This window comes from Triturus cristatus, chromosome 9 (assembly GCF_964204655.1).
Source record: "Triturus cristatus chromosome 9, aTriCri1.1, whole genome shotgun sequence".
Classification (NCBI taxonomy): Eukaryota; Metazoa; Chordata; class Amphibia; order Caudata; family Salamandridae; genus Triturus; species Triturus cristatus.
In genome coordinates this window covers 1,270,058,400-1,270,076,003 of record NC_140592.1, presented here as the reverse complement: position 1 = coordinate 1,270,076,003, position 17,604 = coordinate 1,270,058,400, and positions in this window count along the sequence as shown.

Here is a 17,604-nt window from a genome sequence, read left to right as displayed (position 1 = left end):
ATGGGCCTACAACCTTCCGGCCGGCCGCTAGCAATGATAGGAACATACGACATACATTTATGGAACACGTGGTGTTACGGAGGAGCATTTCTCAGGAGGTAACAACGTCAAAAGCCACATCATCCAGACCCCATTATACGGTTTCATTTTAAATTAAGAGCAACAAAAAAAAAAAAAACACACCCACAAGGCAACCCACAATCGGAAATAGCAGCACGTGCTCCCCTAGAGGGGGGATCCCAACTATCCACAGAAGTCTAAAGAGGGGGAAGAGAACAGAGCGAGGACTGGGGGAACCCAATGCCCGGCAGCGGAGGAATGAGTCGGCTAAGGGGATGGGGCTGGCGAGGTATCAGGCAGCAACGGTGGTGCACAGATACCCCCGCGGTAGGCGTTCCAGGGGCCCCATACTTTCACCCATGTCGCAGGCTTACCCCTCGCCACATACACCACCTTTTCTCGAAACATGCACCAGTCCATGTGTTCTTTCCAGGCCGAGACCGTCGGGGGCCTCTGGGATCCCCCCAGTTGAGCAATATCACGCTTGGCCATCATATATCCCAGAGTCACCCACCACGTCTGCGGCGCAGAGTAATCAGTCGGTTCCCACACATTCAACAGGCATCTCCTCGCTTCAGGCAACAGCGCCACATGCGTAACCAGTCGCAGCACCTCATGTACACCACGCCAGAACCCTTCCACCTCCGGGCACTCCCACAAAATATGCAGAAAGGTCCCCAAAGCACCACACCCACGCTTACACAACCCATCTCCAGCATAGCCCATTCGCAGAGGCTTTGGCCCCGTCATGTAGACCCGGTGGAGTATCTTGAGCTGGACGAAGCGAAGGCGAGCCGGTATGGCCACCTCCTTCGGGGAGGCCACCGCGGAGGTCCAGTCCTCGTCGTCCAACTCCAGCCCGTCGGCAACCCAAGCCGCACGAAGGGCAGTCAACAGGCCCGAGCGGTCGTTTATCAGTTTTTTGTATATCAGTGAGATCGTGCTGTCCGGGACGTGCCCATCCAGCATTCTATCCTCCAGGGGGGAATATTCCGGGATGGAGGCAACGTCCGAGAAGATGGAGCCCAGCGCATGACGGACCTGCAAATACCGAAAGTATTCACTGCCCTGCAGCTGAAATTCCGTCTGCAGCATATCGAACGTTTTAAATCCTCCCCTCGTCCAGAGATCCCCCACTTTACTGATACCTATTATGTCCCACTTCTCAAAGCCCTTAGAGGTCCACAGGGAACCTAACCGCTCAGACGCGTATAGTGGTGACGCCCGGGTCAAACGGTCCTTCCACCCCATAGCTGCATTGGCCGCGTGCCACACTTGCACCATGACACGCGTGGGGCCCGTCAGACGAGCGTCGGGCGCGCTAGAATAGAGCGCTCGATTGTAGTCGCCACCTGGCAGGAGCATCTTGTCCATTTCGAATGCCGGGTTTAAGGCGGGCCCGTATAGGCCATGGTTAATTGCAGCGAGCTGGGAGGCCCAATAGTACCGTTTAATATCCGGGAGGGCAATCCCCCCGTCATACCATGGGAGCGTCAGCTTCGCCAGGGCAATACGCGGCCTCCCGTCCCAAAACAGGCGGCGTTGCAGACTCTCCACCTCACGGAAGTAGCGCGCCGGGACTAAGTCCATAGTGTTCTGCAAAGCGTACAGAAAACGCGGCAGAGACATCATCTTGAACAATGCCGCCCGGCCGAGCGGCAAAAGCGGCAGGCGCCGCCAGCGTGCGACATCTACCCGCAGGCGCTGGAGGGGGGGAAGCAGGTTCCGTTCATACCGGGCCTCCGGGTCCAGAGTAATGAAGACACCCAGGTACCGAAATCCCTGCGGGGCGATCTGGATCGGACAGCCCCGCGGGAGAATAGGAGCCTCCCCAGAGAGAACATACACGCACGATTTAGCCCAGTTGATGACGAGACCGGAGTTACGACCAAATGAATGTAAAACATCAACCAGCACTATAAGTGATTTACGTGGGGAAGCTAGGTACAGAAGGATGTCATCAGCGTATAGGGATACGCGGTCCTCATACTCGGGGGTCCAACGGAGACCACGGATGGAAGGCTCCCACCGCAGCCACTCCGCCAGGGGCTCCAAGGCAAGCGCAAAAAGAAGCGGCGACAAGGGACAGCCCTGTCGCGTGCCCCGGCCCAGCTCAAACGGGGCCGATACTCTTCCGTTCACCACCACCTGCGCCAATGGGCCCGAATACAACAATTTGACCCAACTGATGAATCCTGGGCCAAATCCAAACTTCGCAAGCATCGCCCAGATGTATGGCCACTCAAGCGTGTCAAACGCCATGGTGGCGTCCAAGGACGCCAAAATGGCCGGTTCCCGTATAAATGGGACGCGCGCGAGCACCCCATGCAAACGCCGCAGGTTAAGGGCTGTGTTGCGATGGGGAATAAAGCCGGACTGGTCCTGATGAACCAGATCTCCCACCACACCGACCAGCCGATTGGCCAGTACCTTGGCGAGAATTTTGGGCTCCGCATTCAGTAGTGAGATAGGCCGATAAGAAGTAACCCGGTCCCGAGGTCTCCCTTCCTTGTGGATCACCACGATTGTAGCCAGACGCTGGTCAAGCGGGAGGGAGCCCAGCGAGTGGGCCGCCAGGAACATTGCGCGGAGGTGAGGCGCCAATGTATCCGGTCGCAGCTTATACAACTCGATAGGGATACCATTTGGGCCCATGGCCTTGCCAGAAGCGACCGAGCGTATGGCGAGGGCGATTTCGTCGGAGGTGGGAGCGGCGTCCAGCGACACCCTGTCCTCCCCGGAAAGGGACGGCAGCGCGATATCCCTGAGCAGGGCACGGGAATCCTCTTCAGAGCAAGAAGAGACCGGGGAATACACCTCGCGGAAATAATCCGCGAAACAGGAGACAATTTCTTCTGGCTCAGTTACACACACACCATTCGTTTTCTCAATCAGCGGGACCACACGATTCGCTCTCTCCTTTTTATCCAACCACGCTATCAGTTTACCAGCCTTATCACCCACATCATACAGTCGCCCCTGTTGCTCTCTACTAAGGCCCCTGGCCGCCTCCGTGACGAGGGCCCTATAAGCCGCTTGTTTGAGTTGGAGGACATGTAGTGCAGCATCCGTCACCCCATCTTCTAGATTACCCTCCAACTCAGCTATTTCAGCCTCCACCCGGGTCACCTCCTCCCGCTCGCGCCTCCGGGCGTGGGAAATAAGGGATAGGGCCTCCCCTCTGAGTACTGTTTTGAAGGCCTCCCACAGGGAGATAGCCGAAGGCCCGGACCCCACATTCTCATCAAAATAGCGCTGGAGGGATTTAATCAAGTCAGCGCGAATGGTGGGGTCGCACAGGTACCAGGAATTGATTGGGACCACCCTGCTCTCACCCCTCGGAAAGACATCGAAATGTAACAGGAGCGGGGAGTGGTCCGAGATACCCCGTGCCAAATGGCGCACCTCCCCCACCCTCCCGACATAGGCCGCCGGGACAAGGACATAATCAAGCCGTGAGAGACTACCATGGGCCCCCGAGTGGAAAGTGTACTGCAGCTGCGTGGGATGTTTTAAGCGCCAGCAGTCCACCAATCCCAGTGTATCCAAGAGGCCGGATAGCCACGCCTGTGCCCGGGGGAGGTCCCTAGGGGGGTGACGATCCACAGTCCCAGAAACCACCGCATTGAAATCCCCCCCCACCACCAGAAGCCCCCCCGGAAGGCCAAGGAGGAGGCGCCCCAGGTCTGCAAAGGTGGTCGACTGCAACCCCGGTGGGACGTACACTGACACAAAGACAACCACTTTGCCCTCCATTCTCCCCACCAAGACAGTGTAACGTCCCCTATCATCGTGGAGCACCTCATCAATTTCTAACGGGAGCGAGTTCTTTACCATGATACCCACACCCCTTGAGCCTGACGTGAAGCCCGAGTGGGCCACGAGGCGGTAGCCACGCCGATTCATGGCACAGAAGGAATTGCCAATAAGGTGTGTCTCCTGCAGAAAGACTACATCGGGCGAGAGTCGCTTCAGAAATTGCAGGACCACACCTCGTTTGATCCTGTCCCCCAGTCCATTAACGTTCCAAGACAACAAAGTTAATTCCCTACCCCCCATCATACACAGAAACCATCATTCGTCCCCCCGAGAGCACATTAGAACCAACACAAAAAAAGGTTTGCCTTGTGATAATAACGAACAACACCCCATCCCTGCCCACCCACCCCAACAGAACTCCCCCCTCCCTGCACCCCTGCATGAGCCCAGACAGCCCCCCCAACGTGCAGTGTGCCTGTCGCCCCATAGATAGTTAAACTAACTAGACCCCCAGAGGAGGAGGGAGAACCCCCAAGAGACCCCACACAACCTCCATAGGAGGGGAACTTAAGCGAACAGACGTATGGTCAAAAGTGGCATCATTTTTGTCCCGAGCGAGGCCTAATATTAGTCCCTCAGTCCTGATCCGGCGAGCCCTCTCCCCCCGCCGCTCCCCCCCCGCCACCCCGATCCCGATCCCCAGACAGAGTATCCAGCCAGTCCCCGGCCGCTTCGGGACGATCAAAAAAGTGCGTGCGACCATCCACCTCCACTCGCAGCTTAGCTGGGAAAAGCATGGCGTATTTGAGGTTTAGGTCCCGAAGACGGCGTTTGACACCGAGGAAGCTCAGTCTCTGCTTCTGGACCGCTGGGGTGAAATCAGGATAGAAATTAATGTCCATATTGTCCAGTCTAATCGGTCCCTGTAGTCTGGAGGATTGCAGGATAGCGTCTCTGTCCCGAAAATTAAAAATCCGGGCAATGAGAGGTCTCGGAGTGGCTCCGACCTTAGGCCTCCCCCCGGGAACCCTGTGGGCCCTCTCCACAGCAAAGAATTTTCTCAGCCCCCGTGGCTGGAGATGGGTAACAATCAGGTCTTCCACGAAAAGGTCCGCCGCCGCCTCCTCACGTCCCTCAGGCACCCCGATGATACGGATGTTGTTCCTCCGGGCCCGACTCTCGGAGTCCTCCAGGCGGCGATCCATCAGCGCACTCGCCCGAGCAAGCCGGCGCACCTCCGTTTGTAGGGCCGCCACATCTGTCGTAAGGCCCGATGCGGTGTGGGCCAAAGAGTCGACTCGGTCGTTGGTCTTGGAGAGATCGGCCCTTACCAGGCCAACATCCACGAGGACCGAGTCGATCTTCTGCGCCAGTGTATCAAAACGCTGGCCCACCGAGGCCTTCATCTCGGCGATGGCGCCCATGACATCCCGCAGAGTCAGATCCGTGGGCAGATCGGGGGCATCAGTAGGGCCCTCAGGGGACCTGCGTGGCACCTCGGGAGATCCCTTCTGGAGGGTATATCGGTCCATGCTGTTGGACTGATGGGCTGCGCCACGCCGGGTCGATTTTATCTTTGCCCGGTCACCATCTTGTTTCGTGGCCATGGTCCCAGTCTCCCGGTCGCACCAGCCACGTCGTGAAGGGCAGGCAAGCCGGTCCACGGGCTCCGGGGGGGTGCCACCCCAGATCTGCGGGGCGGATCACAGCCGGCGGGCAGGCAGGGTCCCCCGGCGAGGCCACACCAACACACAAAGTCCCGCGACCCAACCTCGCAGAGACAGCAAGGGGGGCGCGAAAGCGAAAGTGAAAGTGCGGGGTACGCGAGCCACCAAGCCCTGCCCGCCGCTGTTGTTCACTTTGTCACTGGATCGCCCCACAGCGCAAATCCGGGGTTCGGCTAGGAGAAGGCCGCAAACCTCAATCGGTGCTAAAGCCGGTGTCCGAGGTCCGATTTGGAAGCGGAAAACGGGTGCCACCTCAGCTCAGGCTCACCAACACAGTCCCCTCATCTGGGACAGGATATGTTCAGGATAGTCATAGGAGGTCGCGGAGGTCCTCGGGAGCCTCGCACCTACGCGGCCATCTTGGTTGCGCGCTAGGCTCCTCCCCCTTGAGGTCTATTCTTGAGTCTGTTCCTCATTGTGTCGGCTGCACTAGCTTGCGCTGGACATGAGTCTTTGGGGCTGACCCCCCTGGTCTATCCTTGAGTCTGTTCCTCATTGTGTCGGCTGCACTAGGTGGTGCTGGACACGAGTGTACGGGGCTGACCCTCCTGGTCTATTCTTGAGTCTGTTCCTCATTGTGTCGGCTGCACTTGGTCGTGCTGGACATGAGTGTGCGGGCTGACCCTCCTGGTCTATTCTTCAGTCAGTTCCTCGTTCTATCGCTGCACTTGGTCGTGCTGGACATGAGAGTGCATGGTTGACCCTCCTGGTCTGTTCTTGAGTCTGTTCCTCATTGTGTTGGCTGCACTAGCTTGTGCTGGACACGAGTCTGCGGGGCTGACCCTCCTGGTCTGTTCTTGAGTCTGTTCCTCATTGTGTCGGCTGCACTAGCTTGTGCTGGACACGAGTCTGCGGGGCTGACCCTCCTGGTCTGTTCTTGAGTCTGTTCCTCATTGTGTTGGCTGCACTAGCTTGTGCTGGACATGAGTCTGCGGGGCTGACCCTCCTGGTCTGTTCTTGAGTCTGTTCCTTGTTGTGTCAGTTGCACTGGGTTGTGCTGGACATGAGTCTACGGGGCTGACCCTCCTGGTCCAGTTGCGGCTTGCAATTCTCACGGGTGGATTAAAAGAAAAAGAAAACCCACCTCTCCAGATCCCGCACCGCCTCTGCTCGTGGACAGGGTCCCACGTTTTCCTGCTCCTGAACAGGAACAGGCATGCTCCCTACCCTCCAGTAAGCCAATCAATGCTGCAATGGCAGCGTTGGGATTGGTGGGGATGGCACCCAGCCAGGCACTTATGGGGAGGCCAAGGGAGAGTGCGTATAACTTGCTTGGCTGGCCCCAGGGGGCCGACCAAACAGTCAGGGTACTCAGAGTGGTGCAAGCCACTCCTCCCTGACCCACTCACCCACCCGGCCCCAACCAGGCATACCCTCCGGCCTGCCCCCAACCAGGCATACCCCTGCCTTCTGCTTTCTCGCAGGGCGAGACGCAGAAACATAAAACTGTATTTAAAATACAATTTTATGCTTCTGCTTCTCGCACTGCGAGAAAGGAGTGGGGCGTTGCTTCTCCGCCCTAATGGAGGAGCCGCCCCTGTCCTGGTCTTGGCTGACCATCCTGGTCTATTCTTGAGTCTGTTCCTCGTTGTGTCAGCTGCACTTGTTTGTTCTGGACATGCGTGTGTGGGGCAGACCGTCCTGGTCTTTTCTTGAGTGTGTTCCTCGTTGTGTGGGCTGCACTGGCTTGTGCTGGACATGAGTCTGGGGGCTGACGCTCCTGGTCTGTTCTTGAGTCTGTTCCTCATTGTGTCGGCTGCACTAGCTTGTGCTGGACATGAGTCTGGGGGCTGACCCTCCTGGTCTGTTCTTGAGTCTGTTCCTCGTTGTGTGGGCTGTACTAGGTTGTGCTGGACATGAGTCTGCGGGGCTGACCCTCCTGGTCTGTTCTTGAATCTGTATCTTGTTGTGTCAGCTGCACTGGGTTGTGCTGGACATGAGTGTGCAGGCTGACCCTCCTGGTCTATTCTTCAGTCAGTTCCTCGTTCTGTCGCTGCACTTGGTCGTGCTGGACATGAGTGTGCAGGGTTGACCCTCCTGGTCTGTTCTTGAGCCTGTTCCTCGTTGTGTCAGTTGCACTGGCATGTGCTGGACATGAGTCTGTGGGACTGACCCTCCTGGTCCAGTAGCGGCTCGCAATACTTGCGGGTGGATTAAAAGAAAAAGAAAACTCACCTGTCCGTGTCCCGCGCCGCCTCTGCTCCTGGGTAGGGTCCCTCGATTTCCTGCTCCTGCACAGAAACAGGAACAGGCACGCTCCCTACCCTCCAGTAAGCCAATCACAACGCTGCAATGGCAGCGTTGTGATTGGTGGGGATGGCACCCAGCCAGGCACCTATGGGGAGGCCAAGGGAGAGTGTGCATGACTGGCTTGGTTGGCCCCAAGGGGCCGACCAAACAGTCAGGGTACTCAGAGTGGTGCAAGCCACTCCTCCCTGACCCACTCACCCACCCGGCCCCAACCAGGCATACCCTCCGGCCTGCCCCCAACCAGGCATACCCCTGCCTTCTGCTTTCTCGCAGGGCGAGAAGCAGAAACATAAAACTGTATTTAAAATACAATTTTATGTTTCTGCTTCTCGCACTGCGAGAAAGCAGTGGGGCGACGCTCCTCCGCCCTAATGGAGGAGCCGCCCCTGTCCTGGTCTTGGCTGACCATCCTGGTCTATTCTTGAGTCTGTTCCTCGTTGTGTCAGCTGCACTTGTTTGTTCTGGACATGCGTGTGTGGGGCAGACCGTCCTGGTCTTTTCTTGAGTCTGTTCCTCGTTGTGTGGGCTTCACTGGGTTGTGCTGGACATGAGTCTGCGGGGCTGACCCTCCTGGTCGTTTCTTGAATCTGTATCTCGTTGTGTCCGCTGCACTGGGTTGTGCTGGACATGAGTGTGCGGGCTGACCCTCCTGGTCTGTTCTTGAGTCTGTTCCTCGTTGTGTCGGCTGCACTGGGTTTGCTGGACAGGAGTCTGCAGGGCTGACCCTCCTGGTCTGTTCTTGAGGTCTATTCTTGAGTCTGTTCCTCGTTGTGTCGGCTGCACTTGGTCGTGCTGGACATGAGTGTGCGGGCTAACCCTCCTGGTCTATTCTTCAGTCAGTTCCTCGTTCTGTCGCTGCACTTGGTCGTGCTGGACATGAGAGTGCATGGTTGACCCTCCTGGTCTGTTCTTGAGTCTGTTCCTCATTGTGTTGGCTGCACTAGCTTGTGCTGGACACGGGTGTGCGGGGCTGACCCTCCTGGTCTGTTCTTGAGTCTGTTCCTCATTGTGTCGGCTGCACTAGCTTGTGCTGGACACGAGTCTGCGGGGCTGACCCTCCTGGTCTGTTCTTGAGTCTGTTCCTCATTGTGTTGGCTGCACTAGCTTGCGCTGGATATGAGTCTTTGGGGCTGACCCTCCTGGTCTATTCTTGAGTCTGTTCCTCGTTGTGTCGGCTGCACTTGGTCGTGCTGGACATGAGTGTGCGGGCTGACCCTCCTGGTCTATACTTCAGTCAGTTCCTCATTCTGTCGCTGCACTTGGTCGTGCTGGACATGAGAGTGCATGGTTGACCCTCCTGGTCTGTTCTTGAGTCTGTTCCTCATTGTGTTGGCTGCACTAGCTTGTGCTGGACACGAGTGTGCGGGGCTGACCCTCCTGGTCTGTTCTTGAGTCTGTTCCTCATTGTGTCGGCTGCACTAGCTTGTGCTGGACACGAGTCTGCGGGGCTGACCCTCCTGGTCTGTTCTTGAGTCTGTTCCTCATTGTGTTGGCTGCACTAGCTTGTGCTGGACATGAGTCTGCGGGGCTGACCCTCCTGGTCTGTTCTTGAGTCTGTTCCTCATTGTGTCGGCTGCACTAGCTTGTGCTGGACATGAGTGTGCGGGCTGACCCTCCTGGTCTGTTCTTGAGTCTGTTCCTCATTGTGTTGGCTGCACTAGCTTGTGCTGGACATGAGTCTGTGGGGCTGACCCTCCTGGTCTGTTCTTGAGTCTGTTCCTTGTTGTGTCAGTTGCACTGGGTTGTGCTGGACACAAGTGTGCGGGGCTGACCCTCCTGGTCTGTTCTTGAGTCTGTTCCTCATTGTGTCGGCTGCACTAGCTTGTGCTGGACACGAGTCTGCGGGGCTGACCCTCCTGGTCTGTTCTTGAGTCTGTTCCTCATTGTGTCGGCTGCACTAGCTTGTGCTGGACATGAGTCTGCGGGGCTGACCCTTCTGGTCTGTTCTTGAGTCTGTTCCTCATTGTGTCGGCTGCACTAGTTTGTGCTGGACATGTGTCTGAGGGTCTGACCTTCCTGGTCTATTCTTCAGTCAGTTCCTCGTTCTGTCGCTGCACTTGGTCGTGCTGGACATGAGAGTGCATGGTTGACCCTCCTGGTCTGTTCTTGAGTCTGTTCCTCATTGTGTTGGCTGCACTAGCTTGTGCTGGACACGAGTGTGCGGGGCTGACCCTCCTGGTCTGTTCTTGAGTCTGTTCCTCATTGTGTCGGCTGCACTAGCTTGTGCTGGACACGAGTCTGCGGGGCTGACCCTCCTGGTCTGTTCTTGAGTCTGTTCCTCATTGTGTTGGCTGCACTAGCTTGCGCTGGACATGAGTCTTTGGGGCTGACCCTCCTGGTCTATTCTTGAGTCTGTTCCTCGTTGTGTCGGCTGCACTTGGTCGTGCTGGACATGAGTGTGCGGGCTGACCCTCCTGGTCTATTCTTCAGTCAGTTCCTCGTTCTGTCGCTGCACTTGGTCGTGCTGGACATGAGAGTGCATGGTTGACCCTCCTGGTCTGTTCTTGAGTCTGTTCCTCATTGTGTTGGCTGCACTAGCTTGTGCTGGACACGAGTGTGCGGGGCTGACCCTCCTGGTCTGTTCTTGAGTCTGTTCCTCATTGTGTCGGCTGCACTAGCTTGTGCTGGACACGAGTCTGCGGGGCTGACCCTCCTGGTCTGTTCTTGAGTCTGTTCCTCATTGTGTTGGCTGCACTAGCTTGCGCTGGATATGAGTCTTTGGGGCTGACCCTCCTGGTCTATTCTTGAGTCTGTTCCTCGTTGTGTCGGCTGCACTTGGTCGTGCTGGACATGAGTGTGCGGGCTGACCCTCCTGGTCTATACTTCAGTCAGTTCCTCATTCTGTCGCTGCACTTGGTCGTGCTGGACATGAGAGTGCATGGTTGACCCTCCTGGTCTGTTCTTGAGTCTGTTCCTCATTGTGTTGGCTGCACTAGCTTGTGCTGGACACGAGTGTGCGGGGCTGACCCTCCTGGTCTGTTCTTGAGTCTGTTCCTCATTGTGTCGGCTGCACTAGCTTGTGCTGGACACGAGTCTGCGGGGCTGACCCTCCTGGTCTGTTCTTGAGTCTGTTCCTCATTGTGTTGGCTGCACTAGCTTGTGCTGGACATGAGTCTGCGGGGCTGACCCTCCTGGTCTGTTCTTGAGTCTGTTCCTCATTGTGTCGGCTGCACTAGCTTGTGCTGGACATGAGTGTGCGGGCTGACCCTCCTGGTCTGTTCTTGAGTCTGTTCCTCATTGTGTTGGCTGCACTAGCTTGTGCTGGACATGAGTCTGCGGGGCTGACCCTCCTGGTCTGTTCTTGAGTCTGTTCCTTGTTGTGTCAGTTGCACTGGGTTGTGCTGGACACAAGTGTGCGGGGCTGACCCTCCTGGTCTGTTCTTGAGTCTGTTCCTCATTGTGTCGGCTGCACTAGCTTGTGCTGGACACGAGTCTGCGGGGCTGACCCTCCTGGTCTGTTCTTGAGTCTGTTCCTCATTGTGTCGGCTGCACTAGCTTGTGCTGGACATGAGTATGCGCGGCTGACCCTTCTGGTCTGTTCTTGAGTCTGTTCCTCATTGTGTCGGCTGCACTAGCTTGTGCTGGACATGTGTCTGAGGGTCTGACCTTCCTGGTCTATTCTTCAGTCAGTTCCTCGTTCTGTCGCTGCACTTGGTCGTGCTGGACATGAGAGTGCATGGTTGACCCTCCTGGTCTGTTCTTGAGTCTGTTCCTCATTGTGTTGGCTGCACTAGCTTGTGCTGGACACGAGTGTGCGGGGCTGACCCTCCTGGTCTGTTCTTGAGTCTGTTCCTCATTGTGTCGGCTGCACTAGCTTGTGCTGGACACGAGTCTGCGGGGCTGACCCTCCTGGTCTGTTCTTGAGTCTGTTCCTCATTGTGTTGGCTGCACTAGCTTGCGCTGGACATGAGTCTTTTGGGCTGACCCTCCTGGTCTATTCTTGAGTCTGTTCCTCGTTGTGTCGGCTGCACTTGGTCGTGCTGGACATGAGTGTGCGGGCTGACCCTCCTGGTCTATTCTTCAGTCAGTTCCTCGTTCTGTCGCTGCACTAGCTTGTGCTGGACATGAGTCTGCGGGGCTGACCCTTCTGGTCTGTTCTTGAGTCTGTTCCTCATTGTGTCGGCTGCACTAGCTTGTGCTAGACAGGAGTCTGCTGGGCTGACCCTCCTGGTCTGTTCTTGAGTCTGTTCCTCATTGTGTCGGCTGCACTAGCTTGTGCTGGACATGAGTCTGCGGGGCTGACCTTCCTGGTCTGTTCTTGGGTCTGTTCCTCATTGTGTCGGCTGCACTAGCTTGTGCTGGACATGAGTGTGCGGTCTGACCCTCCTGGTCTGTTCTTGAGTCTGTTCCTCATTGTGTCGGCTGCACTAGCTTGTGCTGGACATGAGTCTGCGGGCTGACCCTCCTGATCTATTCTTCAGTCTGTTCCTCATTGTGTCGGCTGCACTAGCTTGTGCTGGACATGTGTCTGAGGGTCTGACCTTCCTGGTCTATTCTTCAGTCAGTTCCTCGTTCTGTTGCTGCACTTGGTCGTGCTGGACATGAGAGTGCATGGTTGACCCTCCTGGTCTGTTCTTGAGTCTGTTCCTCATTGTGTTGGCTGCACTAGCTTGTGCTGGACATGAGTCTGCGGGGCTGACCCTCCTGGTCTGTTCTTGAGTCTGTTCCTTGTTGTGTCAGTTGCACTAGCTTGTGCTGGACACGAGTGTGCGGGGCTGACCCTCCTGGTCTGTTCTTGAGTCTGTTCCTCATTGTGTCGGCTGCACTAGCTTGTGCTGGACACGAGTGTGCGGGGCTGACCCTCCTGGTCTGTTCTTGAGTCTGTTCCTCATTGTGTCGGCTGCACTAGCTTGTGCTGGACATGAGTGTGCAGGGTTGACCCTCCTGGTCTGTTCTTGAGTCTGTTCCTCATTGTGTCAGCTGCACTAGCTTGTGCTGGACATGAGTGTGCGGGCTGACCCTCCTGGTCTGTTCTTGAGTCTGTTCCTTGTTGTGTCAGTTGCACTAGCTTGTGCTGGACACGAGTGTGCGGGGCTGACCCTCCTGGTCTGTTCTTGAGTCTGTTCCTCATTGTGTCGGCTGCACTAGCTTGTGCTGGACACGAGTGTGCGGGGCTGACCCTTCTGGTCTGTTCTTGAGTCTGTTCCTCATTGTGTCGGCTGCACTAGCTTGTGCTGGACACGAGTGTGCGGGGCTGACCCTCCTGGTCTGTTCTTGAGTCTGTTCCTCATTGTGTCGGCTGCACTAGCTTGTGCTGGACATGAGTGTGCGGGCTGACCCTCCTGGTCTGTTCTTGAGTCTGTTCCTCATTGTGTTGGCTGCACTAGCTTGTGCTGGACATGAGTGTGCAGGGTTGACCCTCCTGGTCTGTTCTTGAGTCTGTTCCTTGTTGTGTCAGTCGCACTGGGTTGTGCTGGACATGAGTGTGCGGGGCTGACCCTCCTGGTCTATTCTTGAGTCTGTTCCTCGTTCTGTCACTGCACTAGGTGGTGCTGGGCATGAGTCTGCGGGGCTGACCCTCCTGGTCTGTTCTTGAGTCTGTTCCTCCTTGTGTCGGCTGCACTAGGTGGTGCTGGGCATGAGTCTGCGGGGCTGACCCCCCTGGTCTGTTCTTGAGTCTGTTCCTCGTTGTGTCAGTTGCACTGGGTGGTGCTGGGCATGAGTCTGCGGGGCTGCCCCCTTGGTCCCAGGTAGTGGGTGTTGGTCAGCCCTGCATTTACTTCACAGTTTCCGGCCTTCCTGAAAGTACACACTTGGGGTCAGTTCTTGCTTCGCTGACTGAGTCCTACCACAATCTTGGTTTATGAATAAGAAGTTATTATCAACACAGAACAAAAGATGGGATAACCAAGGGCCCAACAGTGAAAAGTGGCTGTGGGGCAGCTGGAGATCTTACAGGGTATTGGAGCAGATGAGAGCAGTGCGGGGGGACGCAGGGGCAGGGATTCACAGAACCATGTACCCGTGGACAGAGCCACGCACCGACGCCCCCTGAGGCTCCAGGGCCAGCTCGTCCCAGAGGGATCCGAGGAATCAGGATATTGAGCCTTTGAAAGACTCGCCAAAGAATGAAAAAAGACAAGTGTTGTACTAGAAAAATACTGTATAAAATTGATAAACAATTCTAAACACACGTTATCCCTTCGACCGTCGCTCCTAAACCAGTTCATAGAGGCAGACGAGATGCATATAGGGGAGATCTCTGACCCAGAGTGCTGACGTCACACGCAGCAGACTGCACAGCACAGAGGCCACCTTTCTTCCCAACTCTGTTGTGAGACACCGGGCAGCTCTGGGTGTCTGCTGTTCCTGCACCGAGGGCAGCTCTGGGTGTCTGCTGTTCCTGCACCGAGGGCAGCTCTGGGTGTCTGCTGTTCCTGCTCCCAGGGCAGCTCTGGGTGTCTGCTGTTCCTGCTCTCAGGGCAGCTCTGGGTGTCTGCTGTTCCTGCTCCCGGGGCAACTCCGCATTATAGCGCCATGCCATTTTTTGCATCCACAGATTCTTACAGCCGCCAATACTGCGAAAGACTCACATGTCAGCCCAATGATTTACGGGCGAACGAGAAAGGTATGTCAAGTTCCCTTCACATACCCGCTAATGTTTACGTCTTGCTAAAAATGAAACATGATCGATGAGAAAGCCAACTACCTCATAGACATGTCCTCCCTTGCACCCTACAGGTGAAAGAAGGCACCAGCATCCCTTACCCGACAGTATGTAAGTTCTACCTTTAATTAGGTTTTTAAGAAAAAGACTTAGTGACTTTTTAGAAATTAAATAAAACACACTTTAAACTATCTAATAAAATACACCTTTTTATGATAAGATATATCATTGATTTTTCCAGAAATAGATGTCCCTTTGGAACTACAACTAAGCCCTGATGAAGACCTTAGGAAGCCAATAAAGGTCCACTACACGAAAGGTCGAAACGCGTCAGAAGGCGCCAGCATCCCTTACCCGACAGTATAAATAGATGTCCCTTTGGAACTACAACTAAGCCCTGATGAAGATCTTAGGAAGCCAATAAAGGTCCACTACACGAAAGGTCGAAACGCGTCGGCTAATAGAAAACGAGAATCCATTGGGGATAAAATTACACAATAACGCCCCCAGAAGAGCAGAAACAAAACATCTAGTCAACGCTCTCCATGACAACTCTGGAAAATATATTTTTTCTTTAATCCCATCTAGGATCATAACAATCATTTAATGTGGAGGCAACAATGAGTTAGTATGCCCCTATGTTAAAAATAGGATATCTGAGTACTGGTTTGATACATTATTCATTTGCTGAATTTATTCTATGTTTGTCGTCACTCTGTAATGTTGAAAAAAGTGAAGTTTTGTTTAATGTTAAATGTCTAAGATATGTGATTGTCACACTGAGAAAGTGTTCTTTCTGTTCAAAGTAATTCAAATATATGCAAATTAAATATAACTCGCAGTCAATAAACAGGCTTGCTGAGAAAAAGTGACATTGTGATTTATGGTGTCAGAGGTACTTGTTGTTCCAAAAAGTGTTCCTGCTCGCAGGGCAGCTCTGGGTGTCTGCTGTTCCTGCTCCCAGGGCAGCTCTGGGTGTCTGCTGTTCCTGCTCGCAGGGCAGCTCTGGGTGTCTGCTGTTTCTGCTCGCAGGGCAGTTCTAGGTGTCTGCTGTTCCTGCTCCCAGGGCAGCTCTGGATGTCTGTAGTTCCTGCTCCCAGGGAAGCTCTGGATGTCTGCTGTTCCTGTGCCCAGGGCACTTCTGGGTGTCTGCTATTCCTGCGCCCAGGGCAGCTCTGGGTGTCTGCTGTTCCTGCTCCGAGTGCAGCTCTGGGTGTCTGCTGTTCCTGCTCGCAGGGCAGCTCTAGGTGTCTGCTGTTCCTGCTCCCAGGGCAGCTCTGGGTGTCTGTAGTTCCTGCTCCCAGGGCAGCTCTGAAAGTTTGCTGTTCCTGTGCCCAGTGCACCTCTGGGTGTCTGCTATTCCTGCTCCCAGGGCAGCTCTGGGTGGCTGCTGTTCCTGCTACGAGTGCAGCTCTGGGTGTCTGCTGTTCCTGAACCCTGGGCAGCTCTGGGTGTCTGCTGTTCCTGCTCCTAGGGCAGCTCTGGGTGTCTGCTGTTCCTGCGCCCAGGGCACCTCTGGGTGTCTGCTATTCCTGCGCCCAGGGCAGCTCTGGGTGTCTGCTGTTCCTGCTACGAGTGCAGCTCTGGGTGTCTGCTGTTGATGCACCCAGGGCAGCTCTGGGTGTCTGCTGTTCCTGCTCACGGGGCAGCTCTGGGTGTCTGCTGTTCCTGCGCCCAGGGCACCTCTGGGTGTCTGCTGTTTCTGCTCCCAGGGCAACTCTGGGTGTCCGCAGTTCCTGTGCCCAGGGCAGCTCTGGGTGTCTGCTGTTCCTGCGCTCCGGCAGCTCTGGGTGTCGGCTATTCCTGCACCCAGGGCAGCTCTGGGTGTCTGCTGTTCCTGGTACGAGTGCAGCTCTGGGTGTCTGCTGTTCCTGCACCCAGGGCAGCTCTGGGTGTCTTCTGTTCCTGCTCCCATGGCAGCTCTGAGTGTCTGCTGTTCCTGCTCCCGGGGCAACTCTGGGTGTCAGCAGTTCCTGCGCCCAGGGCAGCTCTGGGTGTCTGCTGTTCCTGCGCTCAGGCAGCTCTGGGTGTCTGCTGTTCCTGCGCCCAGGGCACCTCTGGGTGTCTGCTGTTCCTGCGCCCAGGCAGCTCTGGGTGTCTGCTGTTCCTTCTCGCAGGGCAGCTCTGGGTGTCGGCTATTCCTGCACCCAGGGCAGCTCTGGGTGTCTGCTGTTCCTGCTCCCAGGGCAGCTCTGGGTGTCTGCTGTTCCTGCGCCCAGGGCACCTCTGGGTGTCTGCTGTTTCTACTCCCAGGGCAACTCTGGGTGTCCGCAGTTCCTGCGCTCAGGCAGCTCTGGGTGTCGGCTATTCCTGCACCCAGGGCAGCTCTGGGTGTCGGCTATTCCTGCACCCAGGGCAGCTCTGGGTGTCTGCTGTTCCTGGTACGAGTGCAGCTCTGGGTGTCTGCTGTTCCTGCACCCAGGGCAGCTCTGGGTGTCTTCTGTTCCTGCTCCCATGGCAGCTCTGAGTGTCTGCTGTTCCTGCTCCCGGGGCAACTCTGGGTGTCAGCAGTTCCTGCGCCCAGGGCAGCTCTGGGTGTCTGCTGTTCCTGCGCTCAGGCAGCTCTGGGTGTCTGCTGTTCCTGCGCCCAGGGCACCTCTGGGTGTCTGCTGTTCCTGCGCCCAGGCAGCTCTGGGTGTTTGCTGTTCCTGCGCCCAGGCCGCTCTGGGTGTCTGTTGTTTCTGCGCCCAGGCAGCTCTGGGTGTCTGCTGTTCCTGCGCCCAGGCAGCTCTGGGTGTCTGCTGTTTCTGCGCCCTTCTCCTTTAGTCCCAGACCACACAATAAACAATTACATCCTGCAAAGAAAATAAAACCGAATGACCTAACAAGTATCTACCGGTGTTAAACACCGGGAGCCTGACCGTTGGGACACGGTGACAAGTGAGGACGCTGACCCAGCAGTATGGGTGAAAAGCTGGGGCCGGGTTCTTTATTTCAATTCAGTACATGCAGACTAACGAGAGAGTAAACTCTAAACTGTCCTGATGCAGGCTCGACAACCATTTTAGTGCTGAAACACGTCTGCAGCTGCTAAATGGTGAGAGCTGTCTGCCTCAGTAATTACCATTGCCAAGAGTAGCATTGAACAGTGATGTAATGAAACTTGAGCCTCCCCCCCCCCCCCCGCAAAATACATGAAGAGGGCCCCCACGCTCCGGACCCAGTCAGGAGCTCTCAGGCCTTGGGGTCCAGACCACTGCC